Source organism: Convolutriloba macropyga, unplaced genomic scaffold, assembly GCF_964194025.1.
Source record: "Convolutriloba macropyga unplaced genomic scaffold, txConMacr16.3 SCAFFOLD_2384, whole genome shotgun sequence".
Lineage (NCBI taxonomy): Eukaryota > Metazoa > Xenacoelomorpha > Acoela > Convolutidae > Convolutriloba > Convolutriloba macropyga.
Window position 1 is genome coordinate 2393 of NW_027452842.1, and position 18549 is coordinate 20941.

Sequence of the window (18549 nt, forward strand, 5' to 3'; positions counted from 1 at the left end):
GTGAGTGTGTGAGTGAGTGAGCGAGTGAGTGAGTGAGTGATTGAGTGAGTGAGAGAAGGAGTAAGTGAGTGGGTGAGTTGGTGAGTGAGTAACTGCGTGAGCGAGTGAGTGTGTTAGTAAGTGAGTGAGTGAGTGAGTGAGTGAGTGAGTGAGTGAGTGAGTGAGTGTGAGAGAAAGCCAGTAGAATAGTCGAATTTTTGGAATGAATTGACGAGCATGTGAGAACCAAATTACATTGTCTCACAATTTTCTTCGCATTGATCGCTCACGGGTCTGATCAGAGGTCTCTGTTCTGGAAACTGAGCCTGGGTACTCTTAATTTATTTCAAAACGATTACAAAAAATGATTAAAGCCTGTACAAAAATAATGCAAACATTAGTGATCGTATTGAAAAAAATAACCGAAGTTATGGTCAATCATTTTTAATCTAATGTTCAGGACGCCATGATTCACCTGATGAGAATTTCACGAGTGATCCGCACCCCACAGGGTAACGCCCTCCTTGTGGGTGTTGGGGGCTCGGGCAAACAATCGCTCACAAAACTGGCCTCATTCATTGCTGGATTCAACACGTTCCAAATCACCCTTACCAGGTAATTTCAGTCAACTTCAAGTCCATTACGTGGCAGAAGTCTCAGTTGGTAACTCAGGAAAAAGGGTTACTTTAATCGTGAACATAAGTGACGAAAAAGCATGAATTTTTTTCTCTCGTATCACGGATAAACGTAGCCCATTTCCAAGATTTTGAGCTTTCAGATGGCCCAAAACCTTATTGCTCGAACTTACTTAAAAATTACGTAAGAATTGATTCAAAGACTTAACTGTTCTTGTGAACAGTGGTAAGGGTAGTTCAAAAATTGCTAATTCTCTATAATACAGAGGGTTATAAGGGGCTAAAATACAACAAGGGGGCTAGAATCGGTACAATTTTCTCCCTGCCAGATATTTAACGACCATTTCTTTTTTCCTGTAAAAATGTACTGCTGTGGTTAACTATAGTTTTTTTTAGTTTCCCTAATTGGCATGTTTCAGAAATTCTTTAAAAGGATGAAATTAACAAATTTAACGTATTTTTTCACACTTTTATCCAACTTTCTCAACTCAATGCTGAATCATATCACGCATTGATTGACCTCAATATTTTGTTCAGAGCGTACAACGTGACTAATTTGATGGAGGATCTGAAGACGCAGTACCGGAAGACAGGAGGGGCTCAAGGCCAAGGACTGTCCTTCATGTTCACAGACCAGGAGATCAAAGACGAGGCATTCTTGGAGTACTTCAACAATATTCTCTCCTCGGGGGAGGTAAGTTCTGATTTCAATGTCAAAAAAAACAAATATTTTTGCACTTTTGAAATCATGATTGATTTTAACAACTAACTTGAGCTCAACAAATTCAACCCGTAATATGAAACAACGTTGGATAGGTTTGAAGTCAGGCATTAAGTCGACATTATAAGAATGAACTATACTGCGTTAGTTCAAGCCCCCCATTATCGTTCGTGAAAATGGAGCAGAACTAGATTCTAATTAATTGCTCTCAAACGAAGTTTGTAGCAATTATTAATTGCTCTCAAACGAAGTTTGTAGCAATTATATTAGTCCTGTCGGTCTTTTTTAAGCGATTTTTCGCTTGACCAATTTTTCGTCTGACGCTTTTGACTTTTCGTCCTCAAAAACGGGATAAACAGGTAGCGCCCAGCGGGCATTAAGTGCTCTTAGAGCCTTTCAGCTTAAACTGTTTTGGAGACTTATACTTATGGTGTGAAGGGCGGTTCTTAGAGGTTGAGACACCTCCCCCCCTGTTAACCCCCACCCTATTGCCTCCACCCCCCACCGCGCTCTTGCCCCCAACCCAGTGTTGCCCCCCATCAGCCCCCGGGCAGCCCGCATTCCCCCCCCCCTGGCTAACTACTGACGAACAACCGTTTGCTAAAAACGCAAATTTATACTACTTTGCAATTTTTTTCAAGCTTTTTGAAAGTTTTTTGACAATTTTTGATTTTTATCAGCCCTAGGTGTCCAGGAACCTCCTTTACGTTTTGAAAATAGGTTACTGCGTAGTTTCTAGTGGCAATGTAATGGTTTCAACATTTTACCATCACGAATTTTAGCTTTTTTTGGACAAAACGTGCAATTTTTTAAAAATTTTTTTGACATTTTTTTCCATATTCAGGTCTTTCCAGACCCAGGGGCCAACAAGCATCCTATGGGGTTTGATAATCACTTATTGACAAACTTTTCATTGTAATGGAACAGTTTTTCAACTTTGTAATGTCACAAATTTTAGCAACTTTTTGCTAAAACTTAATTTTTTTCAAGTTTTTTTTGAAATTTTTTGTCTTTTTATAGATTTTTCAGCCTTAAGAGCCAAGGAACCTCCTCTACGGTTTGAAAAAAGGGTTTCTGAATAATTTTAAGATTAAATGATTAGAAACTTTCGAGACAAAAAATGTTTCGATTTTTTTTTATTGCGGAGTGCAAAATTTTTTTTAATTTTGCCTTTTTGAGGTTTTCTCTATATGATTTATTTATTAACAAGGTTAGAAAACTAGAAGTTGCGTCGTCGAATCGAATCATGGAAGACATTCCCGTCTCTTCTTTATAGAAAACCATTGTTAATTGCTCTCAAAATCAATCTGCAGCAAATATATGAGTCCTGTTTGTCTTTTATGCAATTTTTCGGTTGGTCGATTTTTCGTCTGACTCATTTGACTTTCGTCTTCAGAAACGGGATAAAGAGGTAGCGCCCCGAGGACACTAAAATGTGGCTAGCTGTTGTCAAAGCCAACCGCTCGCCGGTCGTTTGAGAGCAATTCGCCCGACGTTAGTCGGTTATGTTATGCATCTCCTAATTTGCAAGCTTAGCAGGCGGCACCATTTCACCTAGTGGTCTTAAATTCTTAGTGGTATACCTTACCAGCATTTCTCATCCCAGTGTGACAGAAACTTGACAGCCATGATTTAAAAAAAAACATAATAAAACATGAAATCTTGCCACGACTTCGCATGTTACATGGCAAGAAAACATCAAGATATGTTCGAACTTGTATGATCTTTGAATGAGTGTCAGAAAACAATATCTTAGCAGCGTTTCCAAGAAAGACTAACCACCAAATTGCACGATGTATCAAGTAACAAAAATGCAATAACACTCGATGAAATTCGATTTAATTCTTCAAAGGCCTATTCTTGCAAATAGAGTAAAATTAGAAAATTAATTGTTCATATTTTTTTACAAGTATCACAAGATTTTTTTCGTTTTTCTTCATCGAGTATTAGCAAATAACAAAGACAGCAACGTCATCTAGTAACATGATTTTGCATAATTCCCAATATCCGGCAATTTCAACCAATTTTTGTCCACACTTCTTGGAATTAACTGATCATTTCCTAAAAATCCCCATCAAAAACCTTGTCTTTCTTGAAAGAGGTAAAAAATAAACATAGCTGTAACACAAACGATGACTGATTTCCTCGAAAAAAATATTACCATTATTTTCCCTCAAAACAATAGTCAAAAACGTTTTTTTTTTGCCGTATTTCAGCAAACGTGACGCACCAGTGCGCCTCCAAATCAGTTGAGACGCCTCGATTTGTACCTCAGGATCAATACCACAACAAGTATCTGTTTTTTTTTCGAACGAACGATCCGAAGCAAACTATAACAACTCCATTTTTTGATATTTGCGAGCAAGGAGTCAAATATAGAGCAATCGTTAAGTTCATAATGTTTTTAGTCTTTTACGTTGCGTTAGCATCCATTTTGTGAACTACATCATATAGTAAATTATAGGAAGGAAGATATACTCTCGGAAAATGTGTTTTATCTAAATTCTCCGCGTTTGTTTTCAATGACTTTTTGTTTACTAAAGCGGCACAAATCTCTTTTTCACAAATGGGAATTTGAAACAGCTGAATGATATCATTTTGTAGAATTTTGTCATCGTTTTGCAGGACAAAACTAATCGTGCCGCAATAAAGCCTTCTATTCCTCGCTGAAGTTTTATTTCCCTTGAAAACATTCATTCGAAGTTCTGGCTCGTAAACGCAAAGTAAGCCGACTTAAATTTAGGCAGGCGGAAAGTCAGGTAATTATTGTTATCTGCACGAAAAAGTACATGGATAACCGGTACAATCAAAACACTCAATATATCTGCATCTTGTAATGTATTCCTGTGTACCAAAGAAACTAAATAGATTTTTTTAAAACTTATCTGATGGTTGCCAACGCCAACAGAATACCGCTGTCTACTGCCATACCTCTCCTACGCTTTGAAATTATGGCGTCAAAGCCGCAATGCGCGCGAAACGTGACACCGGGCCGCAAGCAGACTTAAAATAGAGCTATTTGAGAATCTGCTGGCTCACCTCGATTTCGAATCTTGGCTAGCTTGTATATCGATTTGCATGACGTGCTCCATTTTGGCATTTTGGCTGAGTGACTTGCTGTCCCTGAGAGCATGTTTAATATGTGTTTTCACGATATCAAGCTTTTCAATTAGCAGGACACTGGCTTCTATGTCTTTCAGATTAAAAATTTGTTGATAAAGGCTAAATTTGTTTTTTCTTAAAGGCTATCCTATCAAAGTATGTGTTGATTGTGTTTTATAGTGCTTCTCTGTATACTTTGTACTGTTGTAACTGATTTACCAAATTAATATTTCTTCTGACCAAATTTTTGCCAAAAAACTTCATTTTATAGCGATTTCAAGCCAGTTTTATTGACACTTGATTGTTATTTCTGCGCGAAACTGTCTATCAAAATTTAGGGGCACTATTTTAATAGGAATAAATTCTGCTACAGATTTTGTAGGGACAAAATCTAGCAGAATTTTTAACAACGATAATTTTTTATTTACTTCCTATGACGGATAATAATAACATCGTGAAACAGCTCAGAGTCATTTTTTCTCTAGTTTTATGTCTAATTTATCTAATTTTTTTTCTTGTAACATCTTCTGATAATGTCAGATTTTACAATGAAAACATTACAATCATGCAAAAAGTTACAACTTGCACATTATATAAAAACAAGGAGGCTCGGTAATATGCGTTCTCACATAATATACTGACCCCGTTCTTCTACATTTTGCACTTAGTTTTCTATCAAATGAGGAAGAGACAAAAAAAACCATATAATTCAAAAAACCAGTAAATAAAGAAACAATGTGCCTTAGAGGGCCGATGAGACCTGTCATTTATGTAACTACCAGAAGAGACGGTCATAAAAGTCAGAAAATCAGAAATTTTAGTTACGACTAAAACTCGTTATTCATTTTTTTAAAATAAATATTTCCAAATGAGAATAGCATCAGATTCAACCTATACTAAAAAGAATCTGTACTTCTTTAAAAAAAATATATGGTACTTTACACCAATGAGACTTGATTAAAAATTGATAAGAAGAGTGCAAAAGGCAAAGTTTAAAAGAAGGTTGCCTTTTTGAAAAAACGGTTGAAATCGCTATGTGTCAACTGAAATCACTGAGAAACTTATTTATACTTTCCAAGGAAGTGATCAAGATATTTCATTGTCCAGGATATGTCATACAATTACCAAAAGAACAACAAATACAGGCAAAAATAAAAAAGTTAAAATTTTGCTCAAAAACGGGGGCGCATTAAATATTAAATTGTTCACTACGTACATAAAAATACCCTAATTACGTTTTTTTCGAATAACAACAGAATCGCCCACCATTGTGATACTGTGAAAAGCGGACAGAAATATGAAAAAGTGAGCAAATATGCAATAATCAATAAATTTTTTTTGAAACTCATAGTACCAAGAACAAAGACTATTTGAGGTAAATAAAAAAGAATCATGGACAAATTGTAGCTCACTAGATAATATATGACTTGTCTGTAGATAAACTTAGCTACAAATTAACAGCAATCAGATCGGCAAAGCTCCAAAGTTCTTTGTCTTTATTCAAAAACAAATAATTTCAAATCTCATAACAAATTTAAGGTTTCAACTGAAATAGTAGACTGTTTATCTTTTTCAACGTTTTAGAAAACCAATTGCATCGGTTATTATTCAGATTAAGTCGAACGACTGTAAAATAACAATAAATACAAGCAGAACCAAAGGTCACGAAGAACTCTACAAAACCACAGTGTCGAAGACATTAATTTTATAAGATGTTAACCTGAGAATTTTAAATTGTTCTTTGCGTCTCATTTGAACATCATAAAATCATTTTTCATTAAAGGTTTATCTCAAAATGCAAGCAAAAAGAACCACAAACGTTGAAAAGTACCTAAAACTCGCAAAACTCTGCTGAAACAAACTGACTAAGTGCTAAAGAGATCAATCAAAACGTTTAACAAACAGACAAATATTTATTAGCACAACAAAAAATCTCCCAATAATGAGCGTAAGTTACGAAAATGTAAAATAAAAAAACTAATAAAAAACAGAAGACAATGAAAAAATTGAATAAAACGTTTACTTTTTTGAAAAAATTAATTTTGAAAGTCAATAAAATCGTTAGCTAAAAACCGATATCAGTTACCGAGTTTATTTATATATCTATAGTTGGCCATTGAGACCTTTAATTACCCTATATATGGCATACAACAACAACAAAATAAAAAATACCAGGTTAAAAACTTCCAAAGTTTTCAAGAGAACGGTGTCACAGCGCTTAAAACCATTAGTGATAAAAACAAGAAATATGCTCGATTATATATTTTAAGCGCTATTTCCGATTGGTTTTTCAGTAATATTTTCCGTAAAACTTGTTTCAAAACTCGTCGTACTAAAACTGAGAAGCCGTTACTTAATTAAAGCTGCCACAAAGGTTAGTTTGTCTACTATATGGGAGAAAATTAGACCTGTTTTTACCAAGATTGAGCTAAAAGTTGACAGAAATGATATTAAACAAAAAAGCAACTTCAAAAAATCACTGAAATTTTCTTACAATAGTTATATTAAATGTCTTAGAGACATAAAATAAAACATAAAATAATAGCGTAATGCCTGTTATAGCTACAGTAACAATTTTTTGATGAAGCCACTTGGATAATCGATCAGTTAAAATTGGCAATGAGACTGCAAAAAGAATGACAAATGAAGGCAAAACACATGAACTCAGTTAAATTCCTCTAAAACTCGGAAAACAAAACATTTCTACGTTTGGCCTCATTTTCACATAAAATGGAGCTGAGCCGTGAATTGAAAATTTTTTCAGTAATTAGTTTTAGAAAACATTAAAAACAAACTTTTATCAAAGAAAAATAGCAGCGCCCAAAAAAACCTAACCCTGATTTTTCCGCGCACCAAGAAAACCACCCAATTGATATAAATGTTTGTGAATTGGATCACTTGTCAAGTTAATTGTTTCAAAAATTACAAAAACAATTATGCATGTTGTATAATTATTGAGTTAAATTTGCAAAAAAAGCAAAATGTTGAAACTAGAAGAGTTTTGTTGGGCGATGAATTTCCACTAACTCACTGTTGGTGCTAAAGGAGATTGTGTTTGCGGTTTCTAGCTCTCTACTCCCGGCAAACTTAAACAAAATAGACCAGCAAAAGCATATTTTGTGCCAATTTTGATGAAAAAACTTCGACTTTTGAAAAATTTAGCAAGAATTTTAGCCAAAAAAACTTCAACCGAACAATTTAAAGCTCTTCTATCTTTAACGAAAACAATCACATTCTGTCATTAATAATTTTAAAATATTTTTAATTATATTAGCAAAATTGAGCCAAATTTTAGCGAAAATTTCGAAAAACTTGAATAAAAACTATCGAATGTTCACAAAACTTTAAACCTCGAGCACTCCCTGTAAAAAATCTTCTTGGATGAACGTGCTTTCTAATGATACCCCACTCACAACTCTCTACGATGAATACATCGATCGGCCAAAATTCACTGAACAAAAAAAACCCATTTGAGTATATAGTTCCCCCCCCCCCCCCCCCACAAGTGAAACAACTAAAATATTACTGCAGTCTCTTTGTATTATACTATTTTCTTCAGGTGGCCAATCTGTTTGCACGTGATGAGATAGACGAAATCTGCAATGACCTCATCCCAGTTATGAAGAAAGAACTTCCTAAGAAGGCCCCCACTCCCGAAAACCTCTACGAATACTTCATCTCCAGGGCCAGGAAGAACCTTCACGTCGTCTTGTGCTTCTCACCCGTAAATTTTTTTCTTACCTTTATGAAGAGATTTATCTATTGTAAGTTTCGATTTGAGAAATTCCTTTTTTTCATGAACTTGCATGGCTCTTTAGAAAAACATACCTTTATTCAGTAAATATCATGGAGGCGATGGCAGTCCGAATTCCGCAACTAGCTTTTCAAATCTTAACCAACATTTTTACTATGCGTGGAGGGATAGGATCTATTCTGCCCCCCCCCCCCCGTGTTTTTTATGACCCCCAGCTACAAATTATATGTTGTTATATATCACGTTACTATGTAAAAAAATATCACGTGCACCTGGGGGTCATAAGAAAATTATGCTCACTAACTGGGGAACAGAATAGAGGGATACAGTATATACTTTATTTATAGATGTAATAATCAATTGCATTGATAAGATCATTAATGGAATTATTAATTATTGACATTGTGTGCATCTAATCACTGGTTTCCAGGTTGGCGAAAAATTCCGCAGCCGATCTCTCAAATTCCCAGGACTGATATCTGGATGTACAATTGACTGGTTCCAGAGGTGGCCCAGAGATGCCCTAGTCGCAGTGTCCAGGCACTTCATCCAAGACTATGATATCAAGTGTGAACTGAATGTGAAGAACGAGTTGATAGAATTCATGGGATCTCTGCATGATGCAGTGGCCATTCTGTGCACTGAGTACTTCCACAGGTGGGTTCAGTTGTTCTAGAACATTCTAGAAGAAGTCTCAGAGTAACTAGAAGGCGAAATATCAGAAACTAATAGACGTGTTTGCTTGCATGGGGACGGGTTTATCTGGGCTAAATCATATGAAAAATTCTAGAAGTCTTTTCAGAAATTTGAACAACTGATGGTTTGTCAGTGATAATATGTTTGCTTCGACTTTATGACGTGTAAGATCTTTGACGATAAAGTTGTAGCTTCAAAAAATCTTATACAATGCGCAAGTCGAACTTTGAGTCGATGTAAGCGGCCCTGGTTTACACTGTTATCATACGTATTGTTATCATTAAACTGTTACCATGAGAAGAACTATATCAAGTCGCTGTAAAGAAATTAAGCCATCTTTTTCCATCTCTCGTAAAATATAAAGTAAAGAATCCCAGCTTCTTGATGCTTAACAAGAGCATGGGAAAAATCATTGCTACGTACCTGAAGTCCTAGAATTGATTACAGCGAATTACCGACCTGAATGGATTTTACAGGGATTGTAGCTGTAAGAATTCAAAACAGTCTACCAAATTCAAGTTTCCAATTCAATCTTTTTATATAGTCAACGTCATAAGTTCGTATAAAGCAACGTATTCGTATTGGTGATAGCAACAAGTGGTTTTTTAGACGGCAATTTTTGATGCTCATTTGGCCGGTATTTTGTCTGATAACGAAATAGTTCAATGCCAGTCACCATTTTGTACCAATGAATCCAAAAACCCGAAAACTGTTAAGCCGAATCATGTCTTATTTGATAGGTCTTATGATTAGATTTACTTGAAATTATGTTATTTGCACTTTTTCCGAGCTTTATACGTAAATTGGAACGATTTCTATGCGTATTTAAATACTCGATTCTGATTGGCTAAGAAAAATAACGCATTTTGGTATATTTCTCGCTTAGATTTATTTAGTTACTAATATCTTCCGGCCTAGAAGTAGATGCTGGCAGAATGGGTACTAATTTTACAAGCGGGCGAACGAGCGATCCGGAGGACGTGCGCAATACGGCGGAGCGTGCGAAGCTGTCGGAACCGTAACGGAGTTCAGTGATCCGAGCAGTGGGGTAGTAACCCCTTGGGTTGGTCTCTTCAACTACCCAAACCAAATCACCGGTCTTAAGGTGATGCTCGGCAGGCGTCTGCCACTTGGAACGTCGGTTCAGCGCCGGTACGTATTCTTTGATCCAACGAGACCAAATGGCGTTAGCGTAGGACTGCGCGCGGGCGTAACGTATACGATGATCAAATTCATCTACACCAATGATGGACGGGAGACTACGTGCTTGGTTACCGAGGAGAAACTGATTAGGTGTTAATGCGCCTAGGTCGGACGGGTCGGCGCTTACGGGCGTTAACGGACGTGAATTAAGTGCATGTTCGACCAGACAAAAAGTGGTACTTAAAATCTCATCTGTGAGGCGACGTGTTGGAAGGATTGTGTAAAGTACGCGCTTGAAACTACGTACTAGCCTCTCCCAGATGCCACCTTGGTGTGGCGCACTGGGAGGGTTGAACCTCCACTTGATGCCTTCGTGGGCAAGCTCCACGGCGATGTTGATGGTGTTCCACTTTTCGATGTTGTCGCGTAGTTCTTTTTCCGCGCCAACAAAGTTAGTGTCATTGTCTGACCAAATAATGGCTGGTGTACCCCGACGGGAGACGAACCGCTCCACTCCCATTACAAACGAACTGGCGTCCATGGAAGGAGCGATTTCAACATGAACGGCTCGAGTAGTTAAGCATGTGAAGAGGAAACCCCACCTCTTCTCGGTAGTCCTACGTACAGTAACATACAGTGGGCCGAAGTAGTCGACCCCGGTGTTTGTGAAGGGAGAAGACTGGTATGCGAGTCTTTCTACTGGGAGGTTAGCCATGATTGGTTGGATAGTGGCAGCTCGGAACTTTCTGCACGTGACGCAGTTTGATTTAATTGAACGCAGTGAGAATCGTAATTTGAGGATGGTATAACGTTCCTGTATTTTAGCCCGCAGGTAGTCAATACCTTGATGATGATGTTTAACGTGGTTGTGCCTAAGGAACAACTTTACTATGCATGCCGTGCGTCAAGAACTATAGGATGTTTTACATCAAAGTCAACTTCGACCAACCGCTTGATGCGGCCTGCCGATCGGATTAGACGGTTTGGCCCAATAAAGGGAGAAAACGGGGCAATACGGCTACTCCGTTTATAGTGTCTGTTTTCGAGAAGATCTTTTCTCTCTGCATTGAATGACTCCCCTTGCACAAGATACTGGAGATGACGCTCGGCTTCGTCAAGCTCCGTGGGGTCTGTGATGCTACCATCGACATTACGGTAACATTCGTGAGAAGGTAACAAGCGGAGTGCGTACGCTGTTATCCGTAGCAACTTCTGATAAGAACTGTACCTATCGAAGGGAATTAGTTGCGGGGGCGATTCCTTAGCTGACTTGGCTACGGATGCGGCCAATGATGTATTGGTTTCGTCAGTTTCCTTAGTTACTATACCAAGTTTGATGTCATTAACTACTTCAGAGCTTGGTTCGAACGGGAATTGCTTGGTTCTTAAGAAATCTGGACCTCTCACCCAGCTACTTGATTGCAAAACCTCAACGGACATACCACGAGTGCCGGCGTCTGCCGGATTATCGCTTGAGGCAACGTGGCTCCATTCGTCAACGCTAGTGTGTTCTAAGATTTCGCAAACACGGTTTGCAATAAGTATTGGGTGCTTGGTTGCAGAGTTAAGCCATTGCAAGACAGTGGTGCTGTCGGTCCACATAAAAACCCTGTTGACTTTTACTGTGAGAGCTCGACAGATATCTTGTTTTAATCGAGCGGCCAGTAGCGCTGCCTGTAATTCCAGCTTTGGAACAGTCATGACCTTCATAGGTGCTACGCGAGCTTTACCCAGGACAAACGCAAGCTCCGTTTAGGGCTCACTCAAAAAAGTTACTCGAGCTCGGAGAAATGCAACGGCACTGAAAACTTCTTGTGAACTATCGCCAAACATATGGAGTTCCAGGTGTTCAAAGTTTCCAGAAAAGTAGCTCCTTGGTGTAGTGATTGCGGAAAGCTTGGGTAGTTCTACACTCCATTCGAGGAACCCTTCAGCAGTGCCCTTTGGTAATTCTTCATCCCAGTGTTGCCCGCTGGCACGCCAGATGTCCTTTAGTAACAACCGGGCACCAACGGTGAATGGTGCCACTAGGCCGATGGGATCGAATACCTTAGACACGAGGCTCAATACCAAGCGTTGTGTTAAAGACTTAGTTACCGTACTGGAGGTACCCCGACTCACAACTAGAGTGTCATTGTTAAGATTCCATTTCAACCCAAGCACGTGCGAAGATTCCTCCTTAGATGAGGCAATTACTTTTGGTTCGGTGGAGTGATGTGACCCAACAATTCGATCAGCCAGATTTGGTACATTGCTTACAAACTTAGTAAGCTTGAACCCACCTAGATGGAGAAGTTGCACCAACTCCTTCGATCTTTTGAGAGCCCTCTCAGGTGACTCCACCGAATCCAAGTAATCGTCCATGTAGAAGTTTTCTAGGACGGCTTTGGTTGCTTCCGGGTACTGAGTAACATTGTCTCGGGCCGTGCGTTGCAGTGCATAGTTAGCGCATGTGGGCGAGTCTTTAGCCCCGAATATATGGCGGGTGTATTGATACACTACAACATTTGTTGTGGGGTCCTCCCGCCACAAAAAACGCAGCGACGGCTGGTCACAGTCAGGGACACCCACTTGGAGGAACATACCCTCAATATCTGCGGACACGGCGAATTGATGTTGACAAAACCTAAGTAGTGCGTGGATTAGGTTTTGGAGAAGGTCGGGGCCAGTGAGCAAAGATTTATTCAAAGAAGTACCGTGGAACTTTGCTGCACCATTTAATACCCAGCGCACTTTCACCGGTTTGTTCGGATTGATTACGGGATGATGTGGTAGGTACCACTCTTTATTCGACCGCTGCTCGACCTTGTGAGCATCAGGGACTGTAATCAAGTAACATTTTCCAAGTAGTCACGGATGGTACTAGCATAATTTTCTTTCAATGATGTATCTCTCGAGAGCCTCTTTTCGAGAGACTTGAGTTGTACCAGTGATGAAAAGTAGTTATTCAGGAGTTGGATGTTGTCATCAGCCCATAACATACCGACATCGTATCTTTGGCCGTTATGGAAAGTTGTTGTTTCAAGTATTCTCTGCGCGCGAGCATCCGCTGCGGATCGTGGGTCAACTTGCTTGAACGCGCCGTACGATTCCATATCATACCAAGATTTAACCTGACAAGCTAATTCAAAATCCTGTTCAATACTGGCTTTGAAAAACAACGAGACTAAACTTGAACTTGAAGGGAGTGGGCCACATAAAACCCAACCTATGGGTAAGCGGACAGCGGACGTTGAGCACTTTTCGTCGGCTGAAAAATACTCTATCGGGCGGATGGCATGGTAGACATCCTGTCCAAGTATCATCTCAATTTCTCCATAGCTATATCTTACTGGATCTAGAACTGCCAAATGTGGGTAAGTTTCTTGCATGGACTTGACGTCAATGATGTCGGAACCTACGTTTAATATTTCCCTCACGTAGGGACGCACAGTTAATGCTTCGAATTCTTGGTCTTTTGAGGTGTCACAGTCAATTGAACCACCTTTGTGTCTATGAGTTCTTCCGTGTTTATACCCTTGACGGTCAGTTTTAATGCGGTACCCTGCAAACCGAGTCTAGCTGCGAGACTATCGGACACCCAAGAGTTACTGCAAGCGGTATCGCATAAAACCAACGCCGTAGTACTAGTGACAGAAGAATTAGTAAGTTTCAGTTCCGTGACCTGAAGGAGGCCTTTAACATCCGTCACGGAAGACAAAGTGGTTGTTTTGCTTGGTTGCTCTTGACCAGTAGATGGCCTACTAGTACCTGCGTTCGACTTCGAAGTGTCGATGTTGTTGTTTGTTGAGGGTTTAGCTGGAAAAGCCCTTTCAGCTCCATGAAGTAAGGTGTTATGGGAGCTGTTGCAACCATCTTTTCTACACTTACGGGGACTTGGGCATTGCCTAAACATGTGTTTGTCACGCAAACAAGAGAAACAGAGCTTTGCCTCAGCAACGACCTTGGCTCTCTGCGTGGGGGTCTTTTCCTTAAACTCACAGCATTCCCACAACCGGTGGCTGCCTTTGCATACAATGCAACTAGATATTGATGTTGACGGAGATCTCCGTTGCGGTTTAAGGTTACTCTTCTGTTGCGTATTTGCAGCAAATGCTTTTGAAGCAATTTTTGATCTTGTTACTGAGTTGTTGGTATCCTCAGTCCTTACCTTAGTTGCAGTATTCTTCATTAAATCGTGCGCTTTGGCCTTCTCTTTTAACCAATCGTTGAAATCAAGAAGAGTAGGTTTCACCCAATGCTTTTTGACCGTGAAGAGTGACCATGACTCCTTCATATTGGGTGGTAGCTTCTGTACGGCGGTGTTGAGAAGCGCAGCACTCTTTAAATCCGAATCGTATGAAAGCGTTTTAAATACCCCGACAAGACTTGAAATGCACCCCGAGTAGTTAATGATGTTATCGCTATTGTGCATCTTCAATGGTGGAAAGCTGTTGAGTTTGTCCAAATGTGCACTTACGACCGCCTGTGGTTGACCAAATTTACGTTCTAAGGTCCTCAGTGCGTCTTTGTACATTGGGCTGCAGTAGGCGAACTCAGCTATAGCTGTTTTAGCTTTACCTGTTACGAGGGTCTTAAGGTATGTCAATTTTACATCATCAGTTAAGGACTGAAAGTCAATTGCGCTTTTAAATTGACCATACCATTCGAGCCACTGTAGGGGATCCCCATTGTATTGGGACAACTTCCATTCGGGTAGTGGGTCATTCCTCTTGCTAGTTAAGGCGTCTGTGAATGCCTTAATCAAACTTGCATTTTCAGATGCTGGCGCTGGAGGCGTGGTATGCGGTGGGCCACCCCAGCACAATGGTATCGGAACAGTATGCCCGTATGTTGGATGTATAACCGGCGTGACAAAAGGTGGCGCTATGTTAGTAGTTGTACTAAAGGGGTTAACAGGGATGCTACAGTTTGCTGCGTGGTTGCTATTTGGATTATGTTGTGCGCTCATTTGCAAGATGGGATGGCTGATGGTGGGGTTAGCTGTGCTTGGGGGTAGGTTAGGTTGAACGTTGTTGGAGACGGTTGCCTTATTTTTCGCCTTGTTTACGTTTGGGAGAACATTCTGAGGAAAACGCCACAAGTTTAGATCAAGGTTACCGTTCTGGGGAGGTCTTTGTGCTGTAGGACACGGTACCAGGCGTTTTTGAGGTGAATGGACAATGTTTTGTTGTGGAATGTTGGGGACGGGTAAGTATGCTGTTGCGCTCGCTGGAATGGGCGACGGAACCATGGGAGGCTGAGGATTATATAATTGTTGAGGCGGGAATACAGGAGGCGGGTTCACGAGTGGGTTTAGAAGTGGAGGTACATTATGCGAGGAATGGGCAATAGGGACTTGTGTTTGGTGTGGAAAATTACTTTGAGGTGGATTCTGTTGTTGCGGAACATGAGGCATCGACATGCCTTTTCGGACCCAAGAGTTGATTTACCTGTGGGTTTGTTGCCAAATCAGGCACAAAAATGGAGTTGGTTAGTGCCATAACACGTGTCGGTGGCCGGGGAGGTTGCATAGGCGGCTGATGTGGTGGGAGTGCGACATTTTGTACGTCGACTTGTACTTGGTTCACTTGGTTCACCTTACCACTGCCTGAGGGACTGTATGCCTGCTCGACTCTTTGATCACTGAATGGTTGCTGCAGTTGAGCTTGGAGGTATTCCCGATACAACGCTTCTTGCTGAGCAACAGAAATTGCAACTCCTGGCCGTTTGTACTGAGAAAGCATTTCAAGGTGATTCAAGTTACCGGCAAAATTATTTGTGTTTTCTGGAGGGTTACTAGGGGCAGTATCTTGAACAGGAGGGTCAGCGGTTGCTGAACCAGGACGAGAAAGATTTAACTCAGTTGCAGCGGTCAATGAATTAACTGCTGGAAAAGAATTTACCCAATCCTGAACAAGTCTTTGACTTCTATCTGATCCCCTATCTTTAAGCAAATTCAGTTCACTTGAGTGGTGACTAAACAATGAATGGTTATCCATTAATTCAGCCTCATCTAATTTAGCTGCGGCAACACGCTGGCGGTGGTCTTCCTCCAATTCTTGAAGTGCCATCTGCTCCATTTGTATTTCAAGCTCCTTTTTTCTCATGGCAATTTTGTGTTTTTGTTTAGCGAGGCGCATGGCAGCTTGTTCTTGTTTCTCGGCCTCTTCGCGTTTTAGTTTTTCCATTAGAAAGTCATGTTTACGCTGGCTAGACATTGATGATGCTGTTCGACGTGAACTTCTCTTAGACTGCCCTTGAGGGTTAACGCCCTCACATACGGTGTCTCGGTGAGCAACTGAATCAATATAGCTTTTAGCCGCAAGCAAGAATTTATCATTGTTCTTAGTTACATCGTCCAAACATTGCTCAAGGACAGGGTAAATTGAATCTGGGTTCTCCGCTTTACTGGCCAAGTCAAATAGTTCTTCATTCTTGTCCACCAGTTTACTGAAGACATCCTTCAACTTAGAAACCAAGCGTTCAACTTTAACCTTCGTGTCTTGGCGATCTATGTCATCTGTGATGTCCTTATGGATGTTACATAACTCAGATTGTTGAATAGATCTTGCATTAAAGAGCTTTTTCAATTTCCCTTGCTGTTCGGCCATGATATTGAAATGGTTAATTTATCAATGTAGAGTAACTTTCAACCAAACACGTGGAATGAGGGCTATACCGAATCCAAATGACGACGACTTGATAATCAAGACGTCGAAGAGCGGAAAAGAAGTTACCGAGTAATGAATTAATCGGCGAAAGTGAGTAACAAAGTGGAGAGGGAGTCTAACGTGCTTGAAAGCAACGTGAGACTTAACAGGAATACAGGCAACCGGGGAACGAGGACTGGGTGGACGAAGCATGACTAAACGGGAAACGAGTCGGACGGGGCGGGAAGGACAAGCGAACGGCGCGCAACTCAACAGGGAACGGAACGGAACTGGCGAAAACGCGGGTATGAAACGGACGACGCAAGGCACGGGACGGAAACGCGGAACGAGCGACGCACGAATAAACGGGAAACGAGACGGACAGAACGGAGGCGTTGAGCGAGTAGCGCGCAACGAAACGGAAAGACGGGAAGGAACGGGCGGGAGACGATTAAGCAACGAGCGGGGAGGTCGGGAAGTACTATGCTAGCAGACTACAGCAAAAAACTCAACCAAACAAACTAGCCGTAACTCCAGAATAAACTTAAGTCACACCCTAGGAAGGAGGAGAGATGCTACTGCAAAAGGTAAACTAGCACAAGTCATTATGGGGCTTAACATATGAAAATAACAAACTAAATTTACGGCAAAGCAGTAGTATACTAAATGGATGAAAAGAGCAAGAAATTTACTAGCCGTAACTCCAGAATAAACCTAAGTCACACCCTAGCAAAATTAAAACCTAAACAACCGATCAGCATACCAACAATATTAAACAAACTACAGCGAAAGTTAAGTAATATGCAGCGCTTTTGTAGCCTATGAAAGCTGTAAAAGTTAAGAAACAATCTAGCCGTAACTCCAGAATAAACTTAAGTCACACTCTAGAAGGCAAAAACCCAAACCAACTAACAATCATACAGTTACACGCAAACATACAGCAGCAGAAATTAAAATACTACAACAGGAAGGCTAGTAAATTAGTAAAGTTGAAAAGTCAAAGGACAATCCAGCCGTAACTCGAGAATAAACTTAAGTCACACCCTAGAAAGCTGTAAGACCTAAACAACAAACCAGCATACTAGCATACTCAACATACTACTGCAAAAACAATAACATACTTCATCACATATAACATACTACATCGAAAATCGGAAAAGTAGCGAAGAAAACGAAAAGCGAAGTTTTGGGAGAGCAACGTTATTGAAAAAAAACGGAACACGGAAAATTGGAAAGTTAAAGGACGAAAAGGACGCAGACGAAACGGCACATAAAGGAGCGACGAGGAAAAATTATAGTGGTTCTATAATTTTTTGTAGGCCATAATTTTTTGTTCCATAATTGTTGGTAGGTTCCATAATTTTTTAAAGTGTAATGAGTTTCACTCAATTAATGAATCTCCTAAACTTTTTTTTTCACACGTGTATTAAGACTTGCCAAGTCTTGGCGAAGTCTGACAAGTCTTAAATGTGTTATGATCATAGCTCTGAATCAGTACTGATATCTAGACTTAGAATTATACTTGCCCAGTACTGATATTGACTTGGCGTTCGGTACGGGCTTCTTGTTGGCGAAATTTATGCCTCTGTCCAATTTTTTTCTATTTTTGGTCAGTTTTTTGCAATTTCTTGAAAAGGGAACGGTAATCCACTAAAATGGACGGTTTTAAGCTTGAAAATACGGTTTATCAATATTCGGTATTGATTTTCTTAAGTTTTTAGAATTGCATCAAAATTGACCAAAAATTTTCAAAATTGAACAATATAGCATAATGTGTTCTCAATTTTTTCTTTATCAGAGGTTATTTTTTGATATCCGAACCGACTTAATCACTTTTTCAAATTTTCGACAATTCGACCAAAAAATTTCAAAATCGATGTTTTTTTT

At 39.9% G+C, this 18549-nt stretch overlaps 1 pseudogene; it reads left to right on the plus strand.

Moving 5' to 3' along the window:
* The first annotated feature begins 439 nt into the window (after nucleotides 1-439).
* Nucleotides 440-18549, plus strand: part of LOC142357845 (dynein axonemal heavy chain 5-like) — a 31908-nt pseudogene continuing 13798 nt past the window's right edge.